Source organism: Lepidochelys olivacea, assembly GCF_965140295.1.
Source record: "Lepidochelys olivacea isolate rLepOli2 genome assembly, chromosome: 2".
Lineage (NCBI taxonomy): Eukaryota > Metazoa > Chordata > Testudines > Cheloniidae > Lepidochelys > Lepidochelys olivacea.
The window spans coordinates 6,091,536-6,104,991 of NC_140412.1; the positions used below are offsets into that span (position 1 = coordinate 6,091,536).

Sequence of the window (13,456 nt, forward strand, 5' to 3'; positions counted from 1 at the left end):
CAGCTGTAATAGAGAGACCGTGGTCAGCAACTATAGTCCTGGGCTGAATTTACCCTTGCGATCTAGATGAAAGGCACCAAACCTCATTAGCAATACAACAAGTGCCCAGTGCATTTCTAAATATAGTTTGCCTATTTGTATAGCTTAAACTCCATTGGTAATGAACGAGGCCAATTGTTGTTAATTATTATTATTCCAGTAGCAGCCAGAGGCCCCAGAGCTGCCGGTAACTCAGTCAGACGTTAAGATCCTGTTGCAGGAGTGGGTGGGTGAGGTTCTGTGGCCTGTGTCACACAGGAGTCAGACTAGATGATCACGCTAGGCCCTTCTGGCCTTAAAGTCTGTGATTCAGAGCAATCTGGATCACTTGGTACAATGGGTGCAAGCGAGCAATATGGGTTTTAATACAGCTAAACGTAAAATACATCTGGGGACAAAGAATATCGGCGGTATGTACAGGAGAGGGGACTCTGCCATGGGAAGCAGTGACTCTGAGAAAGATTTGGGGGTTGTGATGGATAATCAGCTGAACAGGAGCTCCCAGTGTGTGCTAATGTGATCATGGGATGCATAAATAGGGAAATCTCCAGTAGGAGCAGAGAAGTTATTTTACTTCTGTATTTGGCACTGGTGCAAGCGCTGCTGGAATCCTCTGTCCAGTTCTGGTGCCCACAATTCAGGAAGGATGTTGATAAATTGGAGAGGGTTCGGAGAAGAGCAAAGGGTGTGTGTGGGTGGGAGAACTGTCTCTTGTTATCGAATATCTAGCTCTTATAAGGCCCTTTCCATTAGTAAACCTCAAAGCCTGGTGGAATAGCAGGGGGGCTGCAGATCAGGATTGAGGGGGATTGGCAGAGCTGTGGGGGGACCCCTGGGCTGGAGTAGCAGACAGGTTTCCTCAGGACTGAGGGGGATTGGCAGAGCTGGAGGAAGGGAAGCCCAGGGCTGGAATAGTGTGTGTGTGTTGGGGGGGGAGTCCAGGGATGCAGGTCAGGACTGAGACGCATTGGCAGACCTGAGGGCTGGGGGTGGTGGGGAGGCTGGGACAGCAGGTGGGCTGGCAGAGCTGGGATTGGGGAGATGTGCAGCTCAGGGCTGGGATTGCAGGGGGTTGCAGATCAGGATTGAGGTGGGCTGGCAGGGCTGGGGGAGGGAACTTAGGGCTGGGGCAGGAGTGGGGCTGCAGGCCAGGATTGAGCTGGGCTGGCAGAGCTGGCTGGGGTGGGGATGAGCCCAGGGCCTGGATAGCAGGGGGGCTGCAGGCCAGGACGGAGGTGGGCTGGCAGAGCTGTGTGGGGCCCCAGGAGCAGAACAGCAGTGAGTGCCCAGCCAGGGCTGGAGAGCATGGGCACAGCCGCAGGGGAGCTTGGCCGTGGAATACCAGGGCAGAGTTGCCGCTGAAGACTGAAGTGCTCTGACAAGAGCTGTGTGGGGGAGAGGCCGCCCACACTGTGCCTGGCTCATGCCTGCGTTATTAATCTCACACATCCACGAGCACTAGATTCCCTGGCAGATCGGTTTGAGACAGAGAACAAGCCGGAGAACTCGGTGCTGATTTCAGTCGCGCTCCGGCAACAGGGAACATGCAAATTAGAGAGGCAACAAGACCTGTTAGAGCCCATCTTGTCCACCCTTCTTGGCAGGGCGGGCTGCCCCCATGCTACAATCTCTACAGCTTTCCCCAGATTCAGCTGTACACGACTTACAGCCTGACCCGAAGGCCGTTGAACTCAATAGGAGTCTTTACACAAACCCCTGTGGGCTTTTTATCAGGCTCTTAAAGTGACAGGATACATCCTTCCCTTGGGAGAATATTCCACAGCCTGCCTGCTAGAAGAGTTGCCCTGAGATCCTCTTACAGTTTTCCTTGATTAATGTTACCCCATCACTCTCTGGATCTCCCTAAGCAGCCCCCTGCCCTCCCCTCCCATCCTCCCTTGTTGTGTGTTTTATGATAGTATTAATTCCTAGGACTCCCCAGTTGTAAGTCTGCTATATTCGTCTGTGTGATGTGCAAGAACAGGAATTCTGTGCCAGATGAGGTAGGGAGTATGTACCATTTCAACCAGCCCTGCCCATTGCTTTTCCTTTCTTTCTTTCTTTCTTTCTTTCTTTCTTTCTTTCTTTCTTTCTTTCTTTCTTTCTTTCTTTCTTTCTTTCTTTCTTTCTTTCTTTCGAATCTGGAGAAGAGATCTAGAGACAGTGCATGCCACTGTCAACTCAAAACAAGTGGGTATGAAATAAGGGATGGACAAGCCTCTAGGTTAAATGAATGAATGACTATTAAATGAACTGTAGGAAAATGCCAAGTGTGGTCCTCTTCTGTTTGGCATTTAATTTCATAGAGAAGATGATGAAGGATATAGCTTTTTAAATCCTCTCACAAAGTAAATTTGAAAAGACAAGCGTACTGAGTGACATACCGATAGAGCTGTGCAAGTATCTTTTTACAGTTTACTTGCAATGCCGTAAAATAAAATAAAATGTTTTGAGTCAAACCAAAAATGAATTTATTTGTAATTTTCAGCTGATTGCCAAGTAAGAAAATAATTTCAGGTCAAATTAAATGTTATTTGACCCAAAACAAGGCACTTTATTTTGACTTTGCGCTTTGTTGATGTTTTACATTAAAAAAAATAAAACGAAAGAAAATTTCAAAATGAAAAGTTATTTAGAATTGACAGTGGAACCATTTTGTTTTTGAAATGTGAAAACAAAACATTTCAACTGTACAGAATTTTTCTTAATTTTTTTTTCCCATCTGAAACTATTTGGTGAAATCAACACGAATTTGTGAAACGTGTCGGTGTCATAGAATCTGCCTTTTTTGCCAAAAAATATTTTGGTTGTACAATGTCACCCAGCTGTACGTACAAATGGGTTGGCTCCAAATGAGAGAAAGATAAAAGTCAGGGGATGTTCTTCTGTAAATGCACCTGTGATGGGGTGTCCACCCCATCCTACCCTGGCCACTAAGGACACGTCTACACAGCAGCTGGGAGCAAGCCTCCCAGCACAGGTAGACAGAGACGCACTGGCAAGGCTTGAGCTAACAAGCTAAAAATAGCGGTGTGAACATTATAGCATGGGCAGGGGTGCTGGCTAGCTGCCTGAGATCAAGCCCCCCTGATCCCTGGGTCCAAGCTTGTGTGGCTAGCCTGAGCTGCCCGTGCTGCAACACCCATGCCGTTATTTTCAGCATGCTAGCTCCAGTGGAGTTAGCATGTGCCTGTCTTCCTGGGCTGGGAGGCATGCTCCTAGCCGCAGTGTAGATGTACCCTAAGGGGTTAACAGGTAGGCTATTAAGGTGTTAACAGGAGGCTACCTGTTTCCTCATCTGTGGCTAACCCTGGGACGTTAACATCTGGGGATAAGAGGGCTGCTGCCAGAGAGACTGAGTGACTGGAAGGCAGAGTGGGTGGGTTCTCCTACTATCCCCAGCAAAGACTAGTAAACCCATTGGAGCAAAGGAGTCAGATTCTATGGGGCCTGGGGTTACTGACCTTTCACTAGGGTCACTTAGACTGCAGGGCTATCAGACTGCATTGCTCCAGAAGAGGAGAGATTATGAACAGCTTGGGCAGAGAGCAGGAGTCATAAGAAGATGCCAGCCAGCGCAGGGCCAAATGACTCTTGGAGGGGTGCAGGAAAGGACAGAGTTGCCACAACACCATGCACAGCCATGAGAGGGCGCTGGCTGGCAAAGGCACCCCTGGGCAGCACCATACTGGGCATCTTTGGGCATAGCTCCTGACCCTCTGCTGGGGGTAGCACAGGGTAACGGGCTCCGATCACAGTTGTAGGAGGCTCAGCATTGCCCTGCAACTTGTGCCATCATTTATACCCATGGCCCTACCAAATTCATGGCCCATTTTCATAAATTTCATGGTCATAGCATTTTTAAAATGTTGTATTTCACGGTTTCCGATATTTAAATCTTAAATTTCACTGTGTTGTAGCAAAGCGTGAATATGGATTTAAAAATGGCAAAATATAAACATGTAAAGCCCATGATGACCCTCCCCCAAAAGTGACAACCCCCCCCCCCCAATGCCGTGCCCCCTCACTTCTGCGCTGCTGCTGGTCGCATCGCTGCCTTCAGAACTGGGTGCTCAGCCAGCAGCCACCGCTCCCCGGTTGCCCAGCTCTGAAGGCAGTGAAGAAGTAAGGGTGGCAATACTGTGACCCCCTTTTGGGTCAGGACCCCCAGTTTGAGAAATGCTGTTATAGGATAAAAGTACACAAAAGACCAGATTTTAGGGGGGGGGGGGAGACCAGATTCCATGGTTTGTGACGTGTTTTTCATGGCTGTGAATTTCGTAGGGTCCTATTTATACCGGTCCGAGGTAGGGCTAAAACACGACCAGATGGGAACAGTTATGCCATTTTGCACCCATGTTGCCTTGGTGCAAATGCCTGCACAAGGATGTGGATGAATTGGGTACAAGTCTCCCGCTTAAAGGGATGGCGTGCTACCCTCCATAAATGGTATCAGACGCTGTGAGTGGTTGAGAAAGGAAACATTAAGCCAGTTGGCAGAGAAACATACGCAAGGAGAAATGACATGCTGTAGCTAAATGAGAGATTTCAAAGGCTGGATCCCTCTGCAGTTTGATCTTTAAAATACTAAAACACGCCAGCTGCCAGCTGAAAGGGCTTTGTAATGAGATTATGAAGAAGATGGGAATGCAACATCAATGCCAATTAAATGGCCTAAACCAGGTTCCTTCCTAGTGAACGTGGAACCTGGACTTTATCCCATCAAAGAGAAGACAGAGAAACCCAGCCTATGTCGACAGATGAATTATCCCCAGGCTGATTTAAGTTCTTAGTCTTTGAGGGCTCTTGAAATATTTTATTCCAAACTGACAATCAGACAAAGCACAGCTCTTTCATTCCTCATAAAAAGAGGTGGCGGATAGCTCAGGTTTTGGCAAAGGGTTATGTTGTCTTTTACTAGATCATTGGGAGAGCCCAGTGGGTAACGGAGTTTTCTGTTCATTGGCAATTTTGAAAAGTCAAAGCAAAAAATCATTTCAGGTGAGACCAAATGTGATTTTTTAAAAAAAAATATTTTGGCCAATTGAAAAGTTTGCAGGGGGGAGAGTCATATTTGGCTGGAATGAAATATTTTGTTTTAACAATATCAAAATGTGCTTCCATTTTTGAATGTTTAAAAACCCAAGAAGAAAAGGAGGACTTGTGGCACCTTAGAGACTAACAAATTTATTTGAGCATCAGCTTTCATGAGCTACAGCTCACTTCAAGGAATGCATCTGATGTAGCTCACAAAAACTTATGCTCAGATACATTTGTTAGTCTCTAAGGTGCCACAAGTCCTCCTGTTCTTTTTGTGGATACAGACTAACACGGCTGCTACTCTGAAAACCCAAGGACATTTCTGAAACTAAAAGTTGTTTGAGATGAAAACATGGAGGTGTTCTTTCGGATTTTTCTTCCCCCAACCGAACAAAGGGACAATATCAACATGTTGGTGTTGCCAAATCTGTGTTTCTCACCGGGGGGGGGAAGCTTCAGCTGAAAACATTTCCCGAGCTCTAATCATTGGCTCCAATCCGGCCTCATCGTGGCTGTAGTAGGTCATTGCCATCTGGTGTGTGTCTTGTCCTTCCCACGGCACACGGCACAGCTTGGTGTTCCGGGAGAGCTGTTAGAACTGTACGTGTGCAGACAGTTAATATAAAGAGTGCCATCTACCTTTAGCAATAGCAGCATTGTTCAGAAGTTAGTAGCTTTTAGGGTGACCAGACAGCAAGTGTGAAAAATCGGGATGGGGTGGGGGGGAATAGGTGCCTATATAAGACAAGCCTCAAATATTAGGACTGTCCCTATAAAATCGGGTCACCCTAGTACAGTGGTCACCAACCAGTAGATCGCAATCGACTGGTAAATTGTGGAGCCTCTGCTGGTCCAATCTCAGTCTCCGGCAGCTAAAAATCCTGGTGGCGCAGGGGGGCTAAGGCAGGCTCCCTGCCTGCCTTGGCCCTGCGCCGCTCCAGTAAGTGGCCAGCAGCACGTCTCTGCGGCCACTGGTGGGAGGGGGCGGGGGGGTCTCTGTGCCCTTCTCCTGCCTGCAGGTACAACCCTTTGCCTGGGAACAGGGAACTGTGGCCAATGGGAGCTGCGGGGGTGGTGCCTGCAGGGAGGGAAAGGGTGCTGAGCCACGTGCCGCACTCTAAGGGCCACAGGGGCGTGCTGGCCACTTCTGGGAGTGGTGCGGGACTGGGGCAGGCAGGGAGCCTGCCTTAGCACCACTGCACTGCCGACCAAGGTAAGCACCGCCTGGCGGGAGCCTGCACCCTTCACCTCTTCCCACACCCCAACCCCCTGCCCCAGCCCTGAGCCTCCTCCTGGAGCCAGCACCCTGAACACCCTCTTGCACCCCAACCCCTTGTCCCCTCCCAGAGCTCCTGCACTTCAACCCCTTGCCCCATGCCTGAGCCCCCTCCCAGAGCCTCCACCCCGAGCCACCTCCTGCGCCGCAACCCCTTGCCCCGGCCCTGGGCCCCCTCCCAGAGCCCGCACCCCAACCCTCCTGCACCCCACCTCCTTGCCCCAGCCCGGAGCCCCCTTATGCACTCAAACTCCCTCTCAGCATGAACCCCTCACCACCTCCTGCATCCCAACCCCCTGCCCCAGGCTCAGCCTGGAGCCCATTCCCACAGTCCAAACCCCTCGGCCCCAGCCCATAGTCCACAGTTCCTCCAGCACCCCAACCCCCTGCCCCAGCCCGGTGAAAGTGAGTGAGGGTGGAGGAGAGCAAGTGACGGAGGGAGGGCTGATGGAGTGAGTTTGTCGGGGTCTCAGGGAAGGACCAGGGCCTCGGGGAAGGGAAGAGGTAGATTATGGGTTGCACTTAAATTCAAAAACTGATCGTGTGCTTAAAAAGGTTGGAGACCACTGCCCTAGTAGCTTCGATAAAGTTATTGCTGTTATGTGCTGCTCGTGGCGGCCTGAATCCAGCTCTTAACACTTGGTGCGATTGCTGACAACCTGAGCAGAGAGGCTGGGGACTACATAGGCCATGGAGACCAAACTCCCCCTCATGACGGTACTGTAAAGAAACACAGGACATCAGTATAGTTCTGACACCTTTCCTACGCACCAACTTTGTTCCAAAATGTCAAAGAAAACAGATACACAAGCTCTTTTTCTAGGTCTCTTGAATTTTTCTGTCTCATTATACTGAGTGGGCCTCTCGTTTACTTGGGAAACTGTTTTAGTGATTCTCTCCATTGTGCTGCGGCTCTTTTCTTTTCTTTTCTTTTCTTTTCTTTTCTTTTCTTTTCTTTTCTTTTCTTTTCTCAAGTTGATCTCCTTAAGAACACTGAACTCTTGCTTCAGGAAAGCTACTCAAGCTTTTATAAAGGTTGCCCAGCAGAAGAGTTGCTTGTCGCCCCATCCTTCAGACACCCATGTGAACGGATTATCAACAGTGGACTGCTCAAGAAACTATACAAGCTATGATTTGCCTCCAAAACATGCAACAGATGCATAGTGAAAATCTTAGGTTCTGGTAGATAGGGAATTACGTTGGCAGACCAGATCTTTCACAGCAATTAAAAATGTTAAAGAAAGAATATATTTATGAACAGCTCCAGATGCAGTTTCTTTAATAAAGGTACTGTATTCTACGATCCTCTAATGAAACTTAATAGAGTAGTCTAACAGTCCTTTCCCAAATCCAGAACATCCCAGAATATCTTGCTGCCTTGCTAAACCCACAATGCCCCATACGTTCCCATGGTAAGTATAATATTGGTATTTTGTCTCTTTACCCAGCTCCAGATGGTCAAAAATAGGATTCAGCTTTAGGCTTCGAAGCCTATGCATGGCCTCATTTTCAAAAGAGTGGGTCCCACCAAAATTCCTAAATATGGATTTAGGAGCTTTCCCTTAAGCACGCATTTCTGAAGAATGAGGGCAAACAACCGTACAAAGGGTAGGAAGAGAACAAAATGTCTGCGGAGAGAGCATGAATAAAAGCTGCAGAGGGGTGAGTATTTGTGTGAAAGAAAAACAATCTAATGGAAGAAAAACCCCGGCAGCCTGTCATTTGGTATAAGCAACGCACATGTCCCTTGCCAGACTGGCTTGAGTGAGCTTCTCAGAGAGGTAGGCCCGGAGGTGCTAAAATATTTTTCCTAAACAAACCATCTTTGGGTGGAGAAATGGAGTTAGGTTGGAAGGGTAAAACCATGGGCGGCGGGTGAAGCTTCCCCTGGGGGAGGCTAGCTCCCCGTCCTGCCTTTTCCACTCGCGGCCCCGCCAACCGTCCACAGCTGCTCTGCCCCAGGCTCCGCCCCGGCTCGGTCCCGTCCCCGCTCAGCCCCCTCGCCGCCACTCCCCACGTCCCTCCTCTCCTCCACCCCTCAGCCCTGCGAGGCCCCCACCACCGGCTGTGTCCCTCCCCTCCTCCAACTCCCACGAGGCCCCCCCACCCACCATGTGCCTCCTCTCCTCCACCCCCTGCCCCCACGAGGCTCCCCCGCCCATCGTGACCCTCCTCTTCCAACCCCCTCCTCCTCCCCAAACCCCCCCACAGGGACATGGCGAGCCGTGGGGACCTCTGGGAAGGGGGGTGTGTAGTGGAGGAGAGGAGGGACTCACGGAAGAGGCAGAGCAGGGACGGGAAGGGGCAGAGCGCAGGCCGGGCCACCACGGCCCAGGTGTCTGGGGTGGCGGCGTCTGGGCCAGGGGAGGCTTAGCCTCCCCTGGCCTATTATACCCAGCGTCTATGGGTAAAACATTCCCAAACTCTGCCTCGTGCTGCAATCCCCCCCAAATGCCAGGTCTGTACAAAGCTGCAGACATTCAAGGAGATGCCAAAAAGTCAACCAGTGGAAAATGATGAACTAAAGAAGAGGAATACAATAGTACTGACAGAATCCACAGGGATAGGTGTCAAGCTGTCTGGAGTGGATCATGAATGTGTGTCCCGACCTCAGGACAGACTCTTATAACCCAGGGCACAAATCCCAAATGGGTTGTGAGTTCTGCACTTAGATTTCACCAACCAAGCACCAAGTGTGAACTCCTCAGGCGCTATATCAGCCTTAATATGGAGTCACAGACAGTCCCCGTGGATACTCCGATCTATCTTGCCACCCAGGCTAGCCTGCCTTTGTGACAGATGGTCCCTTACACCACAATTCACAACAATATTCAGGTTATGCCCTGTCCCAAAGGACCAATCGCTTACCCCAGGTCAGTTGTATCTCGGATCTCTCACCAAGGACAACGCCTGTAGCCAATCTTATAATAAACTAACTGAAGACTTATTAACTAAGAAAAAGGAACGAGAGTTATTTTCGAATTTAAAGCAGGTAAACACACACACAGCTTTGTCCACTAGAATCAAGTGGTCAGCATGGCTCTCCTGTGCCGTGTGAATGAGTCTTAGGTTCCAAAAGCTGGTAGAAGCTGCTGTAATATGCAAGTGTCTGCACTGCAATTAGACACCCACGGTTGGCCCGTGCCAGCTGACTTGGGCTCGCGGGGCTGTTTCATTGCTGGGTAGACCTCTGGGTTCAGCCTGCGGCCCGAGCTCTGGGACCCTTCCACCTCTCGGGGTCCTAACCCCAGGCTCGGAAGTCCACACTGCAATGAAAGAGCCCCACAGCCGGAGCCCCGCATGCTTGAGTCAGCTGGCATGGGACAGCCACGGGTTATTAATTGCAGCGTAGTCCTACTCAATAAGTCCTTTAGTGCTAACTCAAGCTAAGCAACTTGGGGATCCCTTGCTTTTATGCTTAGAAACGTTGCCCTCCCCAAATTTCAAGCAGCGTAGTGATACAGCTCCTTCTGGTCAGGGATTTTCATTCCCTTCCCCCAGAGATCAAACTGATGAGACAAGTGTTTGCACCTGTCTCCTCTTCATGGGTGTGGTGGGGCGGGGGAGGAAATCAGTGAAATCTTTGTCCTTTGATCTTTCACAATGACTCATTTGGTTTCAATGGGCCTTCAAGACCAGCACTTACGTTAATTAATGCGTCTTTCCTGTTTGGCACATTACACAGTTACAAAAGAGCTTTAAAATGCAAATGCTCCGCATAACTTATACCGTGAGCTACAGAAGTTGGAAGTGAGATCAATGCAGGCAAGATCCTCCAAGCATTTCATCAGATCTAAACACTGAACATATTCTGATCAACTTAACACCTATTTGAACAATGCTAACGCACAGGGGAACCAGGATGGTTTCCAGCTGTGCATTTGTCACTGTTCCATGAGGCCTAAGGGCCTTAGCATGAACTGCCACCTGGTCTGGCAGCATCACAGTAGGGTTCAGGATTAAAGAATAACGAGGATAATTGCTTGGACACTAACAGTAGCTCGATGTATAAATGGATTCTGTTGCTTTACAATGGTGATTCATGCTGTCATGCACAGGGATACACCAGCTGTCAGATTTGATGCAGGGAAGAAATTTTCCGTCCACTGCAGATTGGCAGGGATTTTTGGGGGGCTGCTGGGGTAGCAAGGAGACCTTCTTCTGAAGCACTTAGTAAAGGTTGTCCACTAGGCTCAAGTGGGCAGGACGGGTCGTGTGATTGAAGGTTGCGCAAAACACTTTGGGTGGTTTTGGTTTCATCACACCATCCTCTACTTCTATGTTCCTAAAGAAAACCTAACTGAGCTGCATGATTGTTTTTCTTTCAAGTACCGGGACAGGCTCCAGCTGCCCAGCAGGAAAGAGCCAGAAAGAAAAGAACAACAAAGGAAGACAGTGAAGATGTTTCAGTGAGATAATTTTAGCTGCTCTAAACGGCACAGGTAATGTGCAAGCATATTGGAGAGAAAAGGGGAGAGGGAAGAAAAAGGGAACAAAGTCTGCGCTGCGCACCTAATGCCCCAAATATGGAGAAAAAGAGGCATTTCGTCAAGGTTTGAAGCAGATTGAGAGCTGGTGTGGGCAGGGGTAGCTCTGCTGACTGTCGAGGGAGTTTCACCCTCTTGAATCAAGTCTGAATGTGACCCCTGGCCACATCCTGTTCAGAATCCTGCTCTGTGACAGGCTCCAGCTCACTGCGCTGTAGCTCAGTCCAACATCTGGTACCACGGCACGCCCTGGCACCCTGAGCCGTGGCATGCCCCAGCGTTCTGCACCTTGGGATGCCCCAGCAGCCAAAGCCATGGTGTGCGGCAACATTCTGCACCTCGGCATGTCCTTGCCTCCTGCACCTTGGCACAAGCCGGTACCCTGAATCACGGCACGCTGCAGCATCCTGCATCGTAGCATGCCCCAGCTCTGGGCCATGCCCCAGCACTCGGCCCCCCTGCCACCCTGCCTAGGCAGCTTTGGGGAGGAGGCTTTGGTGCCACTGGGGGAAGGGAAACAAATCCAGAGCTGGTGTGTGTGTGTTTGTTCAGAGAGGGGGCAGTGGATGGTGGTTTCCTGATAAATAGAGGTTGCAAGAAAGGGAGAGACGGCCTGATCTCCAGGGGAGCTCCAGTCCGTCTCTCCAGAGCTCGCAATCTGGTGCCGCACGCAACACTGGCATCTGGACAATGAATGTCGCACCAGTCTCTGTCAGTCCCTGGTTGGGTTAGCCCTCCTCCCACGCCACAGGGCACCCGGCACCAGCAGGTCTCGCAGCGCTGCATGAACTGCCCTTAGCCCCAGTGAGTGCCACACTCCAGCAAAGACAATGAGCCTGATCCAGAGTCCGCTGGCGTCCATGGGAATCGTTCTATAGACTCCAGTGGGATTTGGATCAGACCCAGTGTCCCCAGGCAGGCTGGGGCAGGATGTGGCTGAATTCTCAAAGTGGTTCACTGGAGATGTACAGTGTGCGGGGGAAGGGAGGCGAAACGACCAGAATGCCATACCTGTTAACCCTGGGCACACAGGGCCTTGGTCATCTCTGTGCTATACGCTGACAGTATTAGCACGGCAGTGCCCCACCTGGGCAAGGCACTTTATGGGTGTGTCTACACTGCAGCGTAAACCTGGGTCTGTGGCACCCGGACTTGCTGACTTGGTGTTTCCAAGCCAGCACTTCAGCGTCCACACTGCATTGCAATTGATGGACCCAGCTCTCACGGCCATGCTAACACGGCCATGCTGTGCAATGCAGCCCTTCTGCCTTGGGGCTGCGGCTTGAGCTGCGTCCACACTGCAAAATGACAGGGCCTGGACCTGAGTCGCAGCAGGACTTGGGCTCTGACCCATCCGCCCATTCCCAGCCTCTGGCAAACAGAGGCTAGGGACACCATCCCTGTCCATCCTGGCTAATAGCCATTGATGGACCTATCCTCCATGCATTTAGCTAGTTCTTTTTTGAACCCTGTTATCGTCTTAAGATGCTGTGTAGACATGATCCCGCAAACCCTTCCTCACGTGAGTTATTCCTGATGTCAGTGGGGCTGCTCTATTCTCTAAGGAAGGGTTGCCCACAGTGCCAAGATCCCCACCCTCAAGAGCTGACGAATTTACAGCCCTGATCCTGGCAGGCGCCGGCAGGGCGCTCGGTGTCTTCTGCCCCTGGTGATTTGCTAGGGGAGGGGGATGCTCAGCCCCTGGCTGGCTGGGGCTCTGAGCTGCAGAACAAGAGGCAGAGCGTGGGGAAGCGACGCGGCCCAGACAGCAGCGGGTTCAGGCTGGGCATGGGGCTGGTATGTTTTCCCCTCGGGGTACGTAACGACCGTGGCTTGCTGTTAGGATGCCAGCCGGAGAGCAGAGCCGGGGGGGAAGGGGGCTCAGAATCTCCCCCTCTCGTGCGGTTGCCCTATCACTCTCCGTTCAATTCGAGGAGACTTTCTGGGCATGCCGGCTGTTGCCAAGCCTGACAGAGACCGGCCAGCTGTCTGTCGGGGCAGGGGGGGCATGGCCCTCCCAGGCTAGGGGCTCTGGTCCCCAGGTCTGTTTCTCAGCAGTGTCCAGCGGGAGGTGGCTACGCAGCATCTCAGCCCCCTCTTCCCATCGCTCTGAGGCATTCCTCCTCTCCCCTATGACTGTCTCAGGGTGTCTCACTGCTTTCCAGAGCAGGGGAAGTGTGTGTGTGTGTGTGTGGGGGGGGGGTTGCACGGAACGACAGCACCATGTTCAGGAATCTGGGCGTCAAGGAGATTGCTCTCTCTCCACCTGTCACACATGCTCAGCCCACACGTCTATCCCTCCCACGCCTCACCCCCCGCCACACTTTCCCTGTCATCCTCTCACTCCCCCTCCTGCCTCTGAATCTCTCCCCACCCCGGCTTTGAGCCTCGCTAAAGCAGGAAGCAGGAGCAGACCAGACCAGCTTTGTTCTCCAGGGTGTTCCACACAGGTGCTGGGGAAAATTTGACAGAAAAAAGGGAGGTGGGGCGGGAAATTCAGATATCCTCCCCCCGAGGCGCCTTTGCTTCGTAAGGTCAGTGGCGACACAGGCTATTCTGGGTGACATGGAGGAAGACACCCGTGATGAGCGAAAGAGCTTTGCCGAAGACCTGA

The 13,456-nt window shown here is 51.2% G+C and overlaps 1 protein-coding gene across 2 annotated transcripts in view; it reads right to left on the reverse strand.

The window, feature by feature from the left end:
* LOC311516358 (uncharacterized protein) overlaps window positions 1-13,456 on the reverse strand; it is a 116,522-nt gene that overhangs the window by 67,321 nt on the left and 35,745 nt on the right. The window contains exon 3 of one of the 2 annotated variants that reach the window (XR_014710390.1): window positions 5,307-5,677. The exons of the other annotated variant lie outside the window; for it this stretch is intronic. The gene's annotated coding sequence lies outside the window, so the exon portion shown is untranslated. Of the gene's footprint in view, window positions 1-5,306; window positions 5,678-13,456 lie in introns of those variants that run through there. 2 annotated transcript variants of the gene reach the window in all.